General features: G+C 45.0%; 1 protein-coding gene across 3 annotated transcripts in view; it reads right to left on the reverse strand.

The window, feature by feature from the left end:
- LOC118505477 (eye-specific diacylglycerol kinase) overlaps positions 1–3,065 on the reverse strand; it is a 102,228-nt gene extending 99,163 nt beyond the window's left edge. Inside the window, exon 1 of one of the 3 annotated variants that reach the window (XR_004905428.1) lies at positions 1,865–3,065. The gene's annotated coding sequence lies outside the window, so the exon portion shown is untranslated. The remainder of the gene's footprint in view (positions 1–1,864) is intronic. The other 2 variants (XM_036041294.1, XM_036041303.1) reach the window with 2 other exon arrangements.
- Between the last annotated feature and the right edge of the window lie 7,295 nt (positions 3,066–10,360).

Consider the following 10,360-nt stretch of genomic DNA (forward strand, 5'->3'; position numbering starts at 1 on the left):
AAAAACCACCCCAAACGAGTATCGACGCAAAACCAAACGGCCTGGACTGTAAAAGGGGTTTAAAATCCTCGCCAAACAATAAGCATTGGCAAATAATAATAATATCGGACACGCATGCACGCGCAATCAACTTGACATTGGCAGCGCGGTTAGATATTGTAGCGTACCGGCCGGTACGGTCGGTGAGACAAACGTATGGCTTACGTAATGTTCATATTCAAGAAGGCAAGAATTGGTTTTTATCAGTCACTAAATTAGTTCGAGTTTCGAGGAAACCACTTTATGCACAACAGGATCAATTTGTTGTCCCAACTCTTTAAAAAAATAGTTGGAAAACTATCAGTGAGAGGTTCCGAAACGGAAGGAGTCATCAGATCTACGCAAATCTTGTGCAAGACTGCAATCTCCAGCGGATCTTCAATCGTTTCAAGGCCACCAAGGTTTGCTGAAACGATTCCCTGTGGCAGGACCGTATAGCCGCTGTGCGCCAAGAACGCCAGTAATGGCAGACCGAGATCTTTTAGGATTTTCAAAGGAACCCGCGCCAAGGAGTACGAGACTTGTCAGCCTGACAGGGTCAAAGGGGATAGGAAAACACTCAGCACCTAAAGCGCCAGGAAGGGACAGGACCAAATTTCGAGTCCCGTCAGAATCTTCTCTCGTCTCCAAACTAAGTCAAGGACCTACCAGTGGTTGTAAAGTCAAAGAAGAAGCGAGAGAGATTCATCCAATATTCCAGGAGGAAGAACTCCTGACATCCGCTGATGACATAGATAGCATTTGTTAAAGGCTCGCCTACTCTAGAAGAAGCCTACTAAACGAGAGTTCTACAAGACACTAGAATCACTTCCTGACCTAGTCATACACTGATGACATAGATAGCATTGGTTTAAGAATCCCTTATTATAGACAAACATCTTATCAAAGTTTGGTGCATCCGTCCGTCGGATTGATCCTTAAAGTAGTCTTAAACAAGCACCCCTCTCTTAGGTCAACCCGTCTAGCACCGACACCAAACAAAGAGGTTAAGCAATGGCTACAGTCTGGAGGAGACACTCCGCCACACCGGAAAAAAAAGCACCGGTCGCGAGGCAGATGAAGCTCCGACTGTGTTAAAAACTTTTCAATGCGCAGTACTGACGTAACGGCCCTGTTTGGAAAATTAACGCTAATTGTTCTTTGCCGCGTTCCTGGTAAGCTCCAGTGAAACTGTCGTCACCGGTATGTGGGAAATTCTTGAGAAGCCTGGTAACTTTTCTGGTGGGCTGTTCTTCTCACGGGAAGAGCACAGTCTTTTAAGGCCGTCACCACATGGACAGAGAAGGTGCAGGCTTGGAAGGCTCCATGATAAAATCTAGCAATCTAGTTGGTGATGGGTCCAAATATTGTATAGCCAGACGACAACGCTCAACCTGGAGCTGTATCGAGGACTTCTGTATTCTGTATCAAATAAGCAAAGTAAACATTCCTTCCGAACGTCGCCTTAAAGCATGCGAAACTGCACTTCACTGAACAACAAAAAATCGCCCCGAATAACATACAAATCTCTCTTCTTCACCAAATTAAAGTCCTATCTAGGTTAAAGTGGTGGGACGTTATTGCATGAGACGATACACACAGTAAGGATAAAGGATGCTCGAACACTAAAACACTGGCAACGCGTTTCCCCGTGCACCATTTAAAGGAAAGCCACAGTAACGAATGCTAGGCGTACGGGAGAAGACAGTACCAGAACGGAGCAGAAACCGGCAAGCATTTCAGTCGAGTGGTTCCGGAATGCAGGCTAGGGCCTTTCGGGCACTCGTTGGGCTCCCGTTGTCTGGCGCACGTCGCTGTGTGCCGTAGACACATCTGGTGTACTTACCTTGCGGTAGGGTGACGGTGGGCGAGCATCTATGGTAACGGCTCGCCCTCAGCGCACGTTCGGCATGCGGTTGCGCCTCGTCCGTATAGCGCGGCACGGTCGATTCAGTCGAAACCTGTCAATCTACGACGCTGTTTGCAGGTAGTGCTGATGATGGTGGTGGTGGCGTGTACAAGCGCCCAAACAGGCACACATTTACACACGCCGGCCGCAATGTGTGACGATGAGCGGCCCGGGGTTGATTCGGGATCGCTTGATTGATTGAAGTCCTGAGATTTGTTCCGAAAACGGGTTTTGCGTTACTGCTTTGGTCGTCGTCGGGTCGTCGTCGGATTCGCACTGCCAAATCTTGCCACTGCATCCAGTTTTGCCAGTGCTGTTCAGGCACGGTTCGCCTGCGGCCAAACTTTACTCACACACCGCACCACGGCCACTGCACGCCTGCACGGCTGCATTCTGCTCACCAACCGTGCAATAATAACACACCCTTAGCACTACACATATCTATACGTATGCCAAGATAAACACACACACACACACACAAAATATACATCAAATAAGGAACATGAAGAAAATGGTGGCCCAGCATTATGGAGGCATTGAACGTCGGTCGCCTACAGGTCCCCCACACACACACACACACACACACAATTTCGTCACGTCCAGTGGCCGGCTTTGGTATGCAGAAGAGCACACACACACACAGGCACACATTCGTACAAACAAACCAAACACGTGTACAACACACGTCGAGATTCGGGAGCAAAAAAACAACAACAACAACACTTGCACCTTACTCTTGAGGGTACTTCGGGACCGTTGATTGTAAAGTGAGTGTTGGGTGGAGTCCAAGACACGTCACATTGGCCCCATGACCTACGCTTTGCATGCGAACGAACAATCAATGCCACACGCTAAGATGCCCACCACCCAACACACAAGGGCACGATGGGGCGGACTGGAAAACAACCGTGGGCCGAAACGAAAACTCAATCCCTCTCTGCTGATGTTTTGGGATGGTTCGAAGTGATACGTTTAGATACGATACGAAAGCAGATAAATCGATTCTAGCTGTTAGGCACGGTTTCAACACAAGAGTTTTGCTCGTGCTGATTGGAGTTTGTGTTTTGTTCTGCTAATAGCTATTCAGGCTCACTGTTATCGTTACAAGATGCTAATTGTAGTTTTCAATCAGTTTTGTTGGTATTTGGGCCGTGCAACTACCTTTTTCTATATTCTCCCCTCTTTATTTTATTATAATTATAAAATTAATTAAATTTATTTTCATGAAGTACTGGGCGCCTCCACCTCCTTTAATATTTATCCAAATAAATGATGCATTTAATGGGATCGGTGATGATGTCAGGAAAAGAATCTGCACATTTTAACTAGCTTCCATTATACATTCATACTTCAAAATTTCAAGATCTAATTGATTTTTACACATACAAATAGAAGACAATTTGCCTAAGCTTAAGATACATTTCGAGATGGTGTCATTTTTGCATAGTAATAGTACTTTCCACAAAATATTTCACTCGTATAACGAGAGCTCACATTGCACAAGCAGCTCAGAAAAGAAATACATAAAATATTTCAAGCATCTCACCAAAGCTAATTATTGGATTTTTGTTAAAAAGAATCTAATGTCTATGTGATGTCTTTTTTCCTGTCATGTTTTGTATGGAGCACAAGTAACAGTCAAAACTCATACAAAAAGCTGAGGTCATTACAGACCCCAGGTATAATTTATTTCTTAGAAGTACTGAGCGCCTCCACCTACTCTCTACAGCACCCTGAAAAACACCGTGTGCAGTGAATTGGAGGATTCATTTTGAGAATTCAAACACACACAATTTAATCGCTTTTTTGTTTTTTTCGTTGTGTAAATACGATATTGTATAAAAAGCATATTAATAAAATATTATTTACTTTTTCCCATGAAGTACTGGGCGCCTCCACCAGCTTTGCATTGTATCCAAATCCGATGGATGGTAACTGCCACGATTGATCGTTCCGAATCCCTACAAAGCAGACGCATACGGTTCAGGCAAAATTTAATAATAGCATTCTCCCGAAACATTATACTTAAATCAATTTCCAATTCTTAAAATACACACAGCAAACAACTGCCAAATTAATGTTCCCAACCCAGTTCTGCAGTTCCTGGGGGTGTTTTGCCTTTCACACACTTTCGAACCTACTCCTCCTCCTCCCAGCACCTCCAACCCCAAAGTTCAAGCGGTGGGTGCAGTGCACATGGGATAAATCCAATTGCTGTACCCCTTTCAACATCAACATGATAAAGATTCTTCACGCTCGGGCGACACAGTGAACGGTGAAAGACAAACTATTAACCGTACGACAACATTCCTTGGGTGTAACAGTTTCACCGGTAAGGAGTATTTGTTCTTTCCAAAATCCAAGTGTTTGTTTTTTGCCGTTGCTCAATGTTCAGTATTAATTTTAGCAAAAGGAAAACCCTTCGCATTTGTATCGTTTCATATGACTTTTTCATTCGTCGAATCCTACTAGAGTAAAGTTTTGTATGTAGTTGACAAAAAAAAACAAACCCAACTGTCACAAAGAATTCCAATATAGCTGGTTTTGCATTACGGCTCCAGAGATTCCCACACAACCAGGTAGGAAGAGACAGTATTAGTTAGGCAGAAAATTATTCGAAACCATCTCATTTTGGCCCGGAAAAATGGCCCGTTAGTCATTTTACTGGTGCGCCAAGGAGCAAATTTTATCCGGTACCCATTTTATTACCACTTTCTGAGAAATTTGATAAATAATACAATCTTTCTCGCTGAGCAGAATGCCCAACCGTCGCCCAGACTGGCTCACAATCAATCAAAAACCTCATCGCGTAGCATCATTCCGGGGGCCTACAAGACCAGTTTTTCAGTACGACAGCAAATGAGGATCCACTCACAAGGATCATTTATGTTTCCTCTGTAGTATTGACGGATTCCAGGGGGAAAAACACACACACACACACACCACCATAGCTAGTCAATAATTCGCCAGAAAATGCTCGGTTGAAGGCAAATGTTACTGTAAGATATTTTCGCAATCAATACGTTGACAAAAGGGGACCGAACCAAAGTCATGTTCCAACAATAAGGGAGAAAAGTTAAGTTTCGTCGGAAGTACAGCGAAGTGTATCCTTTTTGCCGCTGTCGTAATGACGTACCTACGCTTTGGTTGCATTTGATCGGATTAGAAACATCTAATACCGTCAATTATGCAGTTCTGTTGCAAATGGTTCCGCGCCATGGCAATGAAGCTATCAAACTGTAACCAGATACAGAATTAGATGCAATATGTTGCACCTCCCCACACACACACACAAAAGGACCCTGTTTGGCTGCTGTTGTCTGTCAACAGCATCCTTAACCATGTTGGCCTTTGGTGTTCCACCCTTAAATGGTGTACCGTCGGCAAGCTTTTCGCAACGCAATTTAGGTAGAAATCAGCACAAGAGCAGAACGAATGGATGCTACACTTGTTGCACTATGCATCCAAAACCGGTAGAACCAGGAATTTTACTATAAGTGCAGAGCCTAATGCAGATGTCACGCTAGCGGTCCCTAGCGAAAGAATGCAAACCAGACTGCCGTCGGCCTCACCCGTGCAGCAGCACAAAGAAAACTGCCTACAGCAGCAACGACAACATCATCAGCCCAAACGTACGCAGCCACTCTAGCGCTGTGAGTGACTGGGCGTCTCCATCGGTGTGCCGGACCGTGCATAGCGAACATTTTTCCGCCGTACCGGGTAAAGCAATGGGCACCGTGCCGGGAAAAATGGGTACGAGGCATTCCGCAACTGTGAATGAACAAACACCGAGCGCATAGAGCCCCGGCGGGCAACAAGGAATTTCGGAAAATATGCTAGAAAACACAGCCCCAAGGGGCAGCACAGCCCGGTCATGTTTATCTAAGCAGTGGTCCCGCTTCCAATCGATGCTGGGCTTTGCCAGTCACCATCCTGGTGGTGCTTTCTTGCACGCCCCCGGCCCCTCCAACGTTTTCCAGCGAAACAATGAGGTTTATCAGAGCAGGCAGGCTAGAGAAAAATATGCTCCTAACAGAAGGATACACAGTGAATCCACTGTATGGTTGTCTTCAATTTTCAATTTTTCAAAACTTTCCAAATATTCCTCAATTTACCAGAATATTACAGAGCACCGAGCGAGAAAGAGAGACAGAGACTGAGCTATAGAGCGAAGAACCTCACCCAGATTGAACGGTCTTGGTGTGTGTGTGTGGGGTATGTGAGGAATTCTGAACACCAGGTGGAGTCGTTGAATGTTTGTGCTCTGTCCTGACGACTCTGGTAGGACGTTAAGCGAAGAGCAGATAGCGGGGGGGGAGAGGGGGGAGAAAAACAAAGAAATCAACTCCCACCAACATCAACTAGCCTTTTCCCGGTTTGCTCGTCTCGGTAGGACGATTTTTCGTCAAGCATGGGTCCTACAATAACAGACATTTGGCATTGGTCGCATTCTCCCACAAAACTGCTCAAGTGGAAGGTTACACCTCTAACAGCACAGTCCCTTGCCAGTCCTCGGAAGCAACAAAAAAAAAACGGACAATAAAGAACCCTTTCGCTGGTACAAGGAAGAGTCGAACAACAATAAAACGCGTAATTACATCGTTCCACAGTGGGGGCATTAGGTCAAATATTGGGATAAAATTATTTTTATGTCTTTTTGTACTTAATGTTGAACAATATCGTAGGCAAAAATGCAAATACAAGTAAAATAATGTGTTTTTATAGCAATTAGGCGAAGCCAAGTTTCTGATTCTAAGAGGCTGCTTCATCACCAATATTGCTGTTTCGGGGGTAAAAAACCCCTCACTCACGGTTCAAACGATTTAAACTGCACTTGTTATAAGACTTGCCTGCAAACAAATTGTTTGCTCCCACTATTGCCCGGGATAAACTTCGATCAGCGCAATCGGTTGGCCAAAGGCAATTTGATGCAATCAAGTTTCCGACATGGCGACGGTTACTCGTTATTACCGGTTGTATATTTGCTGTTGGCTTTTCACAATTATCGCCAATTAGCAGCGTTTTGTGAAGCTCTTTTATTGCGCATTTTTCTTCGGATTTTTCTTTCCTTGCTTAACAAACTCATTCCTCAACGTTCAACCATTCTGCTTATCATTAGAAAGTATCACTGCTTAATGCCGTTTGTTTCTCCACCCGGTTCCGGATAATCCTGCAACAGCCTTTGCATTGCATTTAGTATTGCGAGTAATTTTCCAGTCATTAGGCGCCAATCCAATCGACCTGATTAGCAGCAGGTGCGGAGAAAAACTCTTCGCACGACGCAGTTAAAAGGAACAACAGCCAGCTCGCCCCCAACTTGGCTTACCGATCGAAACCCTAGTGCAGCGTCGTCGATCCATCAAATTAACTCAATCCTGGTCGCCCTCAATCCCGGTCGAGATTGCAGTTGCAAACGCTGGGAGGGAAAAATAACATCACAAAATAATTTCCCCCCCCCCCCCCCCCCCCAAGTGATTGCAAATTAACCATGATAATCTCAGAAGAAATGTGGCTGAATGCCAAAAGAAAAACACGACGACAACGACGAATGGTGCGTTATGCAAAATGTGATCGATGCGATGTCCATTTCTAGAAGGGTTGGACCACGGAAGCTAGAAAAATCCAGAAGAGGTTTTTTTTACAAGAATTCTTCATTATCCCTTTTATGAGCGTCCACATTTTTTCATTTTTGCAGCGATAAATGAGCGTATGTTTAATTAAATGATCACTGTGCAAATGCCGCGATCCGCGTTACAAAGACTCTTGCACCACGAGAGGATAGTTTTACCGGGCCCGAAACCGGCAAATGGTGACATCGATACGCTTGAAGCGAATAAAACCACAGCCAGCACGCTCGCCCGCCAGAAGAAAACCGGTATCGATACTCCATCTTTCTGATGCGGGCGAAAACCCCACCGGAGATAGCTTCGCGAAAGAACAAACTTGCCAGTGGACAAACTTTGGAATGTTCGCGTTGCGTTAGCGCGAAAGTCGTGGAATATGGCCAAGGTTTTATGTGGCTGCCCACCGGAGACTTCCCTTTATTTATTGTTGATCTCTGCCGCGTACCGTCTTCATTGCCAGCCACCGAGAACGCGGCTCTACACCAAACTCCCCGAACGGCCATTCATTCATCCGAAGCAGCCGTGCACCGACTGCCCCGGGAGACACGAAATCACTCACGGAACGGAATTTCATCATACCCGGCGGTGCATCATGCTGCCAGTGGAAAGCCAGCCGGCAATGAAACGCGGGCGACGGAGGCAGCGGTGACCGTCACATCCCACCCACCCAGTGCACAGCACAACAGCTCTCGAGAACAAGCCACTTAAAGCTTGGGGCACGCTAATGGAAGGCGCGCTCACCGCTTCGTAGTAATGAACCGGGGTGTGTGTGTGTGTTTTATGTTCTCTTTTTGTTGTTGTTTTGCTTGGTTCACTTGTTCAACGCTACTTTAATCCCAAGTTTTCTTGTCCGGTGTGGGTCGCGTGTCTCGAATTGCACAAAAGAAAGAAATAAAAACGAGCCTCATTTATCTTCATCCGCCATACACTCCCTATCACACACACCTTTATCGAGTTTTTATAACCATAACCCTGGCAAAAGGGATTACAGCAAAGGAGGTGCATGATGGGAGCGAAAAAAAAACTGTTCTACCCTTTAATGGGACGCGGAAACATCACACTCTTCCCACAATAGAGGGAAACGTAAAGTGAGTCCGGGAATCGCTGATGCACCGATGCAGGCACGCACCGTTTTTTTTTTTTTTGTGTGCAAACTCCCATCCTATCGGACGGTGGAGTAATGCATTCTTTGTTCTACATAACATTCACCGGCACCGGCACTATTTTCACACCCAACTTTACACCCCGGCGTCGGAATCAATCAACGCAGATTGGAAAGATCAAAGCCACCTCCGAGCACCTAGGGTGCTGCCATTTTGTTCAAGCCCGTATCTATGCGTGTGTGTGTGGTAAATAAACACACTTATACGCACACAGATCCCGAACATAAATTTAATTAATTCTAAATCAATTAGATCTCCACCCAACTTGAAACAGTGCTGAAAATCATGGTTGGTGAAGTTGCAATAGTAAAATTAATTTCACCTAAACTACTGACCGGATCCTGGTCACGGCACCAGATTATAGACAAACTTGTTGCTCTTCCAAAGAGCACTCCCTCTCTGCGTGTGGGTGTTTTGGGTGGTTTTTACCTAAAGCAAGCGACAAAGTATCTCACCCCAAAAACTTGTTTGCGCCTACTACAACATCCCATGTTCGAAAGACATAATTAAGACGCGGGGATTGGTTCGACTCGTTTCGGGGACAAACAACAACAAAAAACGAAAGAAAAGGGTTCAGCTTTCGCAAATGTGACGCGGTACGTAAGACGCGAAGCACATTTTAGAACTATTTCACATGGGATCGCCGGGTCGGGAACTCCCAGCCCGACCCCGCCCGCTTTTCCCTACCCCCTCCCCCCCCCCTCCTCCGGACCAACCCGAAGGGTTACATCGGGTCTGTGGCGTCAGCAGTCAGTGTAGACCTTGACGAATTATTAATGCAATTACGGCAGAGTGTTGGGGCGCAACAACAACAGCAAGAAAAAACTTCCCCCACTTTGCCGGTCGGTCCAGTTTTGGCCCGCGTGACCCACCCGTGGTCCCCAGGCGCACGTCACCACCGCTGGCAATGGAATGGCACAAAGAAAGAAAATAAAGAAGGAAAGAAGCTAGCTTGCTTACTAGCCACATGTAGGTGTGCTGGGAATTGTGAGTGTGACGGACCCGGGACAGCACCGATCGTAACCTTGTCAACTTTTTTTCGTACACGATTGACATTAAATTTTGTATTTAACAGCCAGTAAAGCGGCAGAGACCGTTTTGCCCTTTTCTTCAGAGTGTTCTTTAAAATACAGGGGTTTCCAACACGACGATGGAAATTTTGTGTTACTTCTGAGAATAGTTTAAAAATACAATAGTATATAAAAAAATAATATTCTGAGAATATTTATGTGGATATTAAAAGAATCTTGCAGTACAGTTTTTTTTTTGAGAAATTTTCTCAACTTCATATTCAATTGTCACACGTCATTACCACTGACATTCGAACGGGTTTAACACAAAGACTACTTTTTTTAATACAATTCTGATTGAAAAATTCCACAGCCGCGTGTTAATTTTGCCCTAACTGTATGCAAAATTGCACTAAATGATTGCAAAATTGCATTAAATGATTGCAAAGGTTCATCTGCGGGCCTGCTATATATAACTATATTTTACTGTATGTCATTTAATGCGTTAAGTGCACGTTGCAAATCTCTACAAAATTCTTGAGACTGGTTGACTGATTGACAATCGATTGAGATTGATCGACAATTGATTTACAAATATTCCATCCATTCCATAACATTCCCCTATTCGAGTGAACA

Source organism: Anopheles stephensi, chromosome X (genome assembly GCF_013141755.1).
Source record: "Anopheles stephensi strain Indian chromosome X, UCI_ANSTEP_V1.0, whole genome shotgun sequence".
In the NCBI taxonomy this organism is placed as follows: Eukaryota; Metazoa; Arthropoda; class Insecta; order Diptera; family Culicidae; genus Anopheles; species Anopheles stephensi.